This window comes from Triticum urartu, chromosome 4, assembly GCF_003073215.2.
Source record: "Triticum urartu cultivar G1812 chromosome 4, Tu2.1, whole genome shotgun sequence".
NCBI lineage: Eukaryota > Viridiplantae > Streptophyta > Magnoliopsida > Poales > Poaceae > Triticum > Triticum urartu.
Genome location: NC_053025.1, coordinates 596,020,510 through 596,028,902, shown reverse-complemented (window position 1 = coordinate 596,028,902; position 8,393 = coordinate 596,020,510).

The following is an 8,393-nucleotide window of genomic DNA, read 5'->3' as shown; positions in this document are numbered from 1 at the left end:
AGTCCCTGATCAAGCTTAATCTCTAGGAGAATATAGTGAAAACTACACACGCATGCATAACTCATCAATTACATTACTATAACCTGGACTAATATATAAGGGAAACCGAATATGCACAAGACAGTAACACTCACTTGAAGTTGTAAGGAAAGAGTATTATATCTTTGTTTTCATTTATTACCAACGATCGTAGCAAGTTGGCCTCGGTATCTTCGGCATGAAATTTAACCTCAGTTGCATCTATGAGATTTGTGTTAATGAACCCAATATCACCGACTTGTCTTTTCTTCAATTCGACGATCTTCAATCTGCATAATATAGTGAGGATAATTATAAATACATGCAATGAAAGAGCCGACCTATATAGAGAGACTTAATGACAGAAATAGTAGTACTTACAGACAGTAACAGGTGACCATTGCATTATCGAGGGCCCTTTGATTGAAAAACTGGAAGAACTCCTCAAATGGATAATTCAACAGTTCAATTCCAACAAGGTCATGCTCCTCTCTAACTCTCAGCGTCAAAGTATTCCTGCCCCCAGACTCTCTGCAGGTTTTCATGTACCAATCATGCAATCTTCACATCATCGTTGTTAGAGATCTTTCATCATTGACGAGAGGCTTCCCGTACTCGAATCTGTGTACCGCCTCCACCTCCAAGAAATCATAATGTACATCGTCGGGTAGGTAATCTCCAAGATTGCTATAACCGGGCACCATCCTCGGATCATTAGCGACGATGTCGCTAGGCACCTTGAGCGGGGGGCACGATTGCTTCGCTTGTTCGCCGAGCTGGGCAATTTGTTTCCTAGCTCGTCATTCTTTTATCCTTTGATCACTGACAGTACTTCCCGACCGCTCCTCTTCGACAAATGTCTTTCCAATAATGCGCTCATAGTTGCCTTTCGGCGAAGACTTTGGTGGTTTTCTCAGGGCAGCCAAAGTGCGCTTCGCTTTCACCGGATCTACCTTCTCCTCCGGAGGTGGATGTTTCTTTGCTTTCAACCCTTGAAACCAGTCCTTCACTTCGGTTCATGCGATCTTTGCGTTCTCCTCCGGGGTCCTCTCGTATGGTAACTTCTCTGGAGTCTTCAGAGAAGGACCGAATCTATATTTCCTCCCGCCTCTGGCTGTACTGCTAGACGCCGGCAGAGCATACGGAGCGGCTATCTTCTTTCCTTGCTTACGAGGCGGAGGAGAAGGACTACGACGCGCCGGAGCAGACGGAGCGGCGTCAGGTCTCTTCCGCCCTTGCTGACGAGGCGGAGAAGGAGGAGGCTGGCTGCTCGGGCGCGCCGGCGCAGGCGGAGAAGGAGGCGGAGTGCCGCCACGCGCCGGAGAAGGAGCCCGAGTGCCCTGATCGTCACTCACCAAAGGAGGAGGCGGTGGAGGAGGCGGAGTGCCCTGACTCGCCGGAGGAGGAGGAGGAGGCGGAGGCGTCCAGTTCGGAAGGTTGATGAGCTCCTTCCGCCATCACTAAAAAAAATACACTTCCGTGATGATACATGTTTGTCATAGTAGGTCGCTTTTTTTGTCATGCATGTACATCCATGACAAATTTATGACAGAATCAAGATAGTCATACCCGTGCTGTCGTAGAAGTGTTCCATGACATTACAAAAATTATCATCACGGAAGTGTCCACTTCCATGACAATAAATCGCGCGTCATAGAAGTGCTTTCGTCAAGGGTGACCGACACGTGGCATCCACCGTAACGGAACGCCGTTAAGCTATCGGGTCGGGTTTTGGATCCGATAACCCGTTAACAGCCCCGACCAATGGGGATTTTCCACGTGTAAAATCATCATTGGCTAGAGGAAACACGTGTCGGCTCATCGTTGGGACAGATGTCATCCACTCACTGGATAGAAGGCGCCTATGATACATCGACACGTGGCACGACCCAACTGTGGCCCATTCCTGTGAAAAGGCTGGCCCGTTTGACTTGGTCAAAAGCTGGTAGGCAGGCCCATGGAAAGCCTGTTAACGGCCTGTTCGCATATAGCCCATTTACAGCCCGCTAACCCAAGACCCGTTACGCCCTATCCGAATTAGGCCCAGTAGCGTCATCTGGGCCATCCAATATGATTCCAGCCCGTTTTCACTTCTGGCCCATGTATAGCCCATGACGTCTTTCGGCCCATATGAGGCCCTTTGTAACTCTTAGCCCATTAGCGGCCCGTGCTGAAACTGGCCTGTAATGAACAGTGTATTACTTTACACCCATTAACGGCACGTGGTGAAACTGGCCCACAATGAACAGTGTATCACTTTATACCCATTAACGGCCCGTTATTCCGTTGGGCCATTCCAAGCCCAAGTTAACTTTCGGCCTTCTGAGGGCCCATTTATTCTTGGGCTCATTTGTAACATTCGGTTACTTACGGCCCGTTACTGTCATTTTCTGCTTGTGGGCCAAATTCAGCCCGTCGTTACAGTTGGCCCGTTTGTGGACCATTAGTCTGTTGGGCCATTTTCATAGCATCACCAAATATGGCCTATTAACGGCCCGTTATGGTCAGCCCATAAAACGTACGATTTCCATTAAAGGCTCGTCTACAGCCCATTAAAGGCCCGTACAAGACCCATAAATGAGCTGGCGGCCCATGGATCCTACGAGACGTAGAAGGCCCATGGATCCTACGAGACGTAGAAGGCCCATGGATCCTACGAGATGTAGAAGGCCCATGGATCCGACGGCCCGTGAAGGGCCATGGTCGGGCGAATTGGCCCCCATTTGAACGATATAGCATATTCAAATAATTATCCTACTCAATACTATCACCTCTAAAAAGCCTACACTATTACAACAAAGAGATCAAGGCATAGAAAGGTAGAATAATCCTACACTATACAATAAAGAAATTACAGCCGATTATACCCACTGGGCATTATGGTTCGACACAGGTGATAATAAAGCATACACAAACAACAAATTACATACACTGGGCAAATACAGCTCATACATCATGGACGCGCATCAACTTAACTCCAGTTGAACTATAATCTCTTCAGAAAATAGGATTGGCCGGATTCAGATAGCACAAATTTCAGTCTGCAAAATCTCCAATTCCTTCATGGTTACCTCAGTGTCTTGTTTCATTTTTTTGACTCCTGCATCTAATACCTGCATGTCCATTCTCAACTTGTTGATTATACGTTGACAATCATGTACACGTTGTCTTGCCACCTCTAGTTGATGCTCGAGAACATCAGCACATTCCAATTCCAATCCATAATCATTCGGTAACGGCCATGCCGCACTCCTCGCAGATCTTTGTGTTGATGTCACTTCATCCTGAAATGTTTCTGTAAGTACACATGACTAGGGCAAAAATATAGTTACAACAGTGAAGCGAACAAGACACTATTTTGTACTACATGGCAAAACAGGACTAACAATAATGTTACACGTCACTTTCAAAAAAAATGTTACACGTCATGAAGCATAAGCAGGTGATATTTTAAAAATTATAAAAAAGATAGTCTGTGCAGCCTGCATACAGAAATCCCTCTTAGCTCACCAGAGGAGCATGATGTTGGGGCCCAATCGAAAACACAGACAAGTTACAAATTTAGACAACACGTTGCGTATAAGTAAGCAAGCAGATGGCCATTCTGTGCCTCAATTAAAGTCTTAGGGAGCATAATGAATAGCAGAGGGTTTCATACAAACATACTACAACAGGTAAAACTATGCAATCATTAGCGTAGTATAAACTAGATTGTGAGCCTCATGCAATAATAATTGGTTAATAGACTTCAAAGCTTCAGCACACTTCGGCAGAGTAATTAAATGGTAAGGCCTTTAATTATGTCAACTAATAGTGATACAAGTACCGAACATCAGGCATGATTATTTGGGCATCTCATTAACTGAGGACAAATAAAGCAATTTAAAAGAGAAAATTAACTATGCCTGAAACAAACAAGGAATTGAACTGTTGAGTTTCATACAGTGACTTACCTTAGCAGGTTGAAGAGGCTCAGCGCGGCTCCTACTTCTCTTGCAAGGCTCCTTCCTAACATCTTGTACATGGAAATCCTCAATCTTATCTTCATTGCACCCCCTCTGCAAGGTGACACAAACTAGTTACTCGTCTCCTTGGAAGATAAATATGCATCCTTTCCAGTCTGTGAACACAAAAGGATGAGATTATAACAAAACAACACCACATAATGAAACATGCCGCATCTCTTGCACTTGCACACAATGAAATGAGCATTTAATATGTCTGCACTATGTAAAAACTAGGCATACCTTCGAACTGGATCTCTAGGTACTCTTGGAGAGCCTACTGTAGTGTACAGCCAAACCTTCATGTCACCTATGAGTTAGACAAGCCCCCACTACAGCAGCCCTTAGTGTTTAAATCGTTGACAAGATCTGTTAGAGTGTTAGGTCAAGAACAACAAGTAATCAAAGCAAACAGTCCTAGTATGGCTGGCTGATGCAAACAAGCAATTGAACAGATGTGTGAGAAAATCTTACATATCAAGAAAAGAAGCAAAGAAGGAGGCTTAAAGATCATCACTTGACTAACCAGATTTAAGGGGCATTTAAACATCATGAGCAACGTATGAACTAACATAAACATTGCATATTCCAGATTCTACAATGGAATGCACATGTATTAGGTTATGCCATGTATGATGATGCCTAAATGTACAGATAGCAGGCATGAGTGATTCATCGTTGCACGCACAATTGCATTGCAGGTTAAGGGCCAGTTCAATTCCGCCTTTTCAGGGCATATTGTCAAAATAAGCCATAAAAGATGTAAAGAAGTCATTTTTGAGTTATGGGCTTGGGCTTAACTAATTTCACTTTGGAGGGGGGTGTTTTAGGTAGAACCTCACTAAAAATTAAAGGGAAGGGGAATAGTGAAATGACTCTGTTGTCTGCCTATATTACACTCAGAATGCAACTGCTGACGCCCGTGTCACACCTGACCCTCAAGTAAAAACAAACACGCAAGCATTCATTGCCCTGCCCGCTTGCATCTCCTCTCCCCTTTCCCTCTACCTCGATCCCCTGCCTGCAGCACTAGGATTCCTCCATCGAGCCGTCGCCACTGGTCCCATCTGGCCTTATCCTCGACGATGCTATGTCCAGCTAGGCTACTTGGCCGGCGGGTAGGGGCTAATCTCCCTGGCTTCTCCTCCCTTTGGCGTCGCCCCTTATTCTCATGGTCTCCAGCAGCTGCTCCACTGTGGTTCATCCAACGCACTACTCTGGCGGGCGCTGCACAACTAAGGCTGATGCCACACTGCGGCAGAAGGCACCTTATTCCCCCTCCCCTCCTCCCAGGCCATGGCCTTGAGGTGCTGTTAACGGATGAGCTCATCCAACAAGGTGAGGATCTCCTCTGATTTTTTGCCAAATTTTCATTCTGATCCACTATACGATGAATTGCTATGAGCTGCTTCTGCTGCTGCTATATGATGCATTACTATGAGCTGCTCTTGCTGCTGCTATATGATGAATTGCTATGAGCTGCTGCTACTGTATAATGAGTTGCTATGAGCTGTTGTTGCTGCTATATGATGAATTGCTATGAGCTGCTGCTGCTATACGATGAGTTGCTACAAGTTGCTCTTGCTGCTGCTATATGATGAGTTGCTACAAGCTCCTCCTGCTGCTGCTATATGATGAATTGCTATGAGCTGCTCCTGCTACTGCTATATGATGAATTGCTATGAGCTGCTCCTGCTGCTGCTATATGATGAATTGCTATGAGCTGCTGTCAGTATATGATGAATTGCGGACTGCTGCTGCTGTATGATGAGTTGCCATGAGCTGCTGCTGCTGCTATATGATGCTTTCAGGTGGTGCTGCTATACGATAATAACCAGCCACTTGGACCATCGAATTTCAATAAATAATTGTTCTTCATTTAAATGTGAGTCATGCGTTCTTCGTTTAAATTAGGCAATGGGATCTCTATGGAAAACATTGACCAAAGTAGATTGTGCCAAGTAGATGGTATCTTTGTATTTGCATTTTGAGCAAATAGTGATGGTCTATTTTCCTATCATATTAATTACGCACTGGGTTCAATTTGTGATGTTTGCAAGTCAAATTAATTTCCACATGGGCAGCAAAATGAAAAAATATAATGCAATCTAGACTTTCCACTGATCATACCAAAGATAAGCTGAAAACACAATGAAAAGAACTGGTTGGCTTATTACATGGAGCTTATATTCACAGGTGCTTATTTTCTTAGGATAACTCGTAATAACTGTTCCTAAGAAACTTGGCTAATAGAACTGGCATACAAATAACATGTCACAATGATTGCAATGGAGGAGTGACATACCATAGCACACTGTATAGGCTCACCGCTGCCTCTCCTTTTTTTACGATGTTCCATGAAATTGCCACATACATCTTGTACTTTTTGATTGTGTAACCCTATCTGCAAGTTGACACGGCTAATTTCAGACATCTCTACATGATACTACATTGCATATCCCTTGCGCATATTTAAACCACCAATTAACGATTGTGTTCGTACCATAAATTAGCCATGACTCTGTATGCTGGACTAGCAGGCACTCTAAGGGAGCCTAATGTAGTGCACTGGAATTCCTACATGCCACCTATGATTTTGTGTAATGTACTGCCCCTGTTCCTAAATATATGTCTTTATAGAGATTCCAGTATGGACCACATACAGATGTATATAGATGCATTTTTGAGTGTAGATTCACTCATTTTGCTCCGTATGTAGCCTATAGTGGAATCTCTAGGAAGACTTATATTTAGGAACGGAGGTACGAGGTAGTATCATGTATGACATCTACATATCTAATTTAGCAGCCAGTAGTAGAAATCATTGTCTACACAAAGGGATTACTGGTCGAAAATCCTAGCAAAGCACGCTGGCAGGCACAGAACAATACAAGAGAGAGAGACACGCTTACAAGATCATAGCAATGCCTCAGTCCAGGATCTTGGTTCGCCAAGCTGTTAGATCTAGAAGAAACATCGTCCTTGTAGTTTTTGCCAGCTGCATAACAGGTAATAGCGACCGGTTAGTATATTTGATGTACATCGGGCAGGTGATGCTGGACGGGTTTAAAGGTGACAAGTACCTAGGCCGTGGCGGGTGCTTGGCATCTCTCGAGACTGTGGGAATCAGGTTAGAAACATCAAGGGTGATGACGCTGCGCTGGCTGTCGGGGTCCGGTAAGGAGATCTAGAACCGTCGAGTAGGGTGTTTGTGGAGCGGCTCCGGTAGGGTGGACTACGGTGTGGGTGAAGAGGATCTATGGCCGTGGACGAGGGCGTAGGTGAAGCTGCTCCGGTGGATGGGTTAAGGATGGTGTCGACGATGCGGATCTGCGGCCGTGGACGGGGCGTCAGAAGCTGCTCCAGTGGTTTGGTTAAGGGTGGTGTCGACGATGCGGATTTGCGGCCGTGGATGGGGCGTCAGAAGCTGCTCTGGTAGGTTGGATGAGGGTGCGAGGAAGCGGATCTGAGGCCGTGGACTTGTGAGTTGGCAAAGCGGCCCCGGTAGGGTTGAGAATGGTATAGGCGAAGCTACTCCGGTAGGGTTGAGGAAGGTGTCGGTGAAGCTGCTCTGGTAGGGTTGAGGAAGGTGTCGGCGAAGAGGATGAGAGGCCGTCGACGGGGCGTCGGTGGGGCGGCTCCGGGGGGTGTGGACGATGCGTCTCCGGTGGGTGTGGATGATGCGTCTCCGGTGGGGAGTACGAATGAGCCGCTGCAGATGCGCGGTGGTTGACGAGAGTACTGGTGAAGCAGATCCGGCGCCGTGGACAAGGCCGGAACTGAGTGGGTTGTGGTACAGTGGTGGATGAGTAGTCTACTTGTTTCTAGGGGAGGTGGGAGGGGTAGATGCGGCCGCAGAAGCAGATCCGGCGAGGTGGATGCCGCTGGCAGTGAATGGGCTATGGTACGCCAGTGGATGAGCAGTCTAGGGTTTCAAGAGGGGAGGGGAGAAAGGGCGATGAAGTACGGACGGCGTGATGTAAGATTCTCTGGTGCTGTGGATTTAGTCGTTTTTGCGGGAGGGGGAGAGGAAATGGGAGTGCCGTGTAGTGGGGGAAAGGGAAGTTACCAAAGCAGCCCCGACCTATCATGTAGATGACGGCAGTATTGTAACTGTTGGTCTCCGTGCACCAAGGACAAAAGGGGGATTTCGCATGCTAAAGGCTAAGGTGGCGGAAATTTTAGAAGGAGGCGGGAGATTTTGCCGCCCGCGGGATCGTTCTTATCCAGTTTCAACTAATTTTGGACCGTGCTAGTGGGAAGGTCATGCTAGACTGTGTACACGGGGCACGCGTCAGCAGTTAATAACTGGTGTGAAGTCCACCCCAGAAAAAACACAATAACTCGGGATGATGCGCCGATAACTTGGAC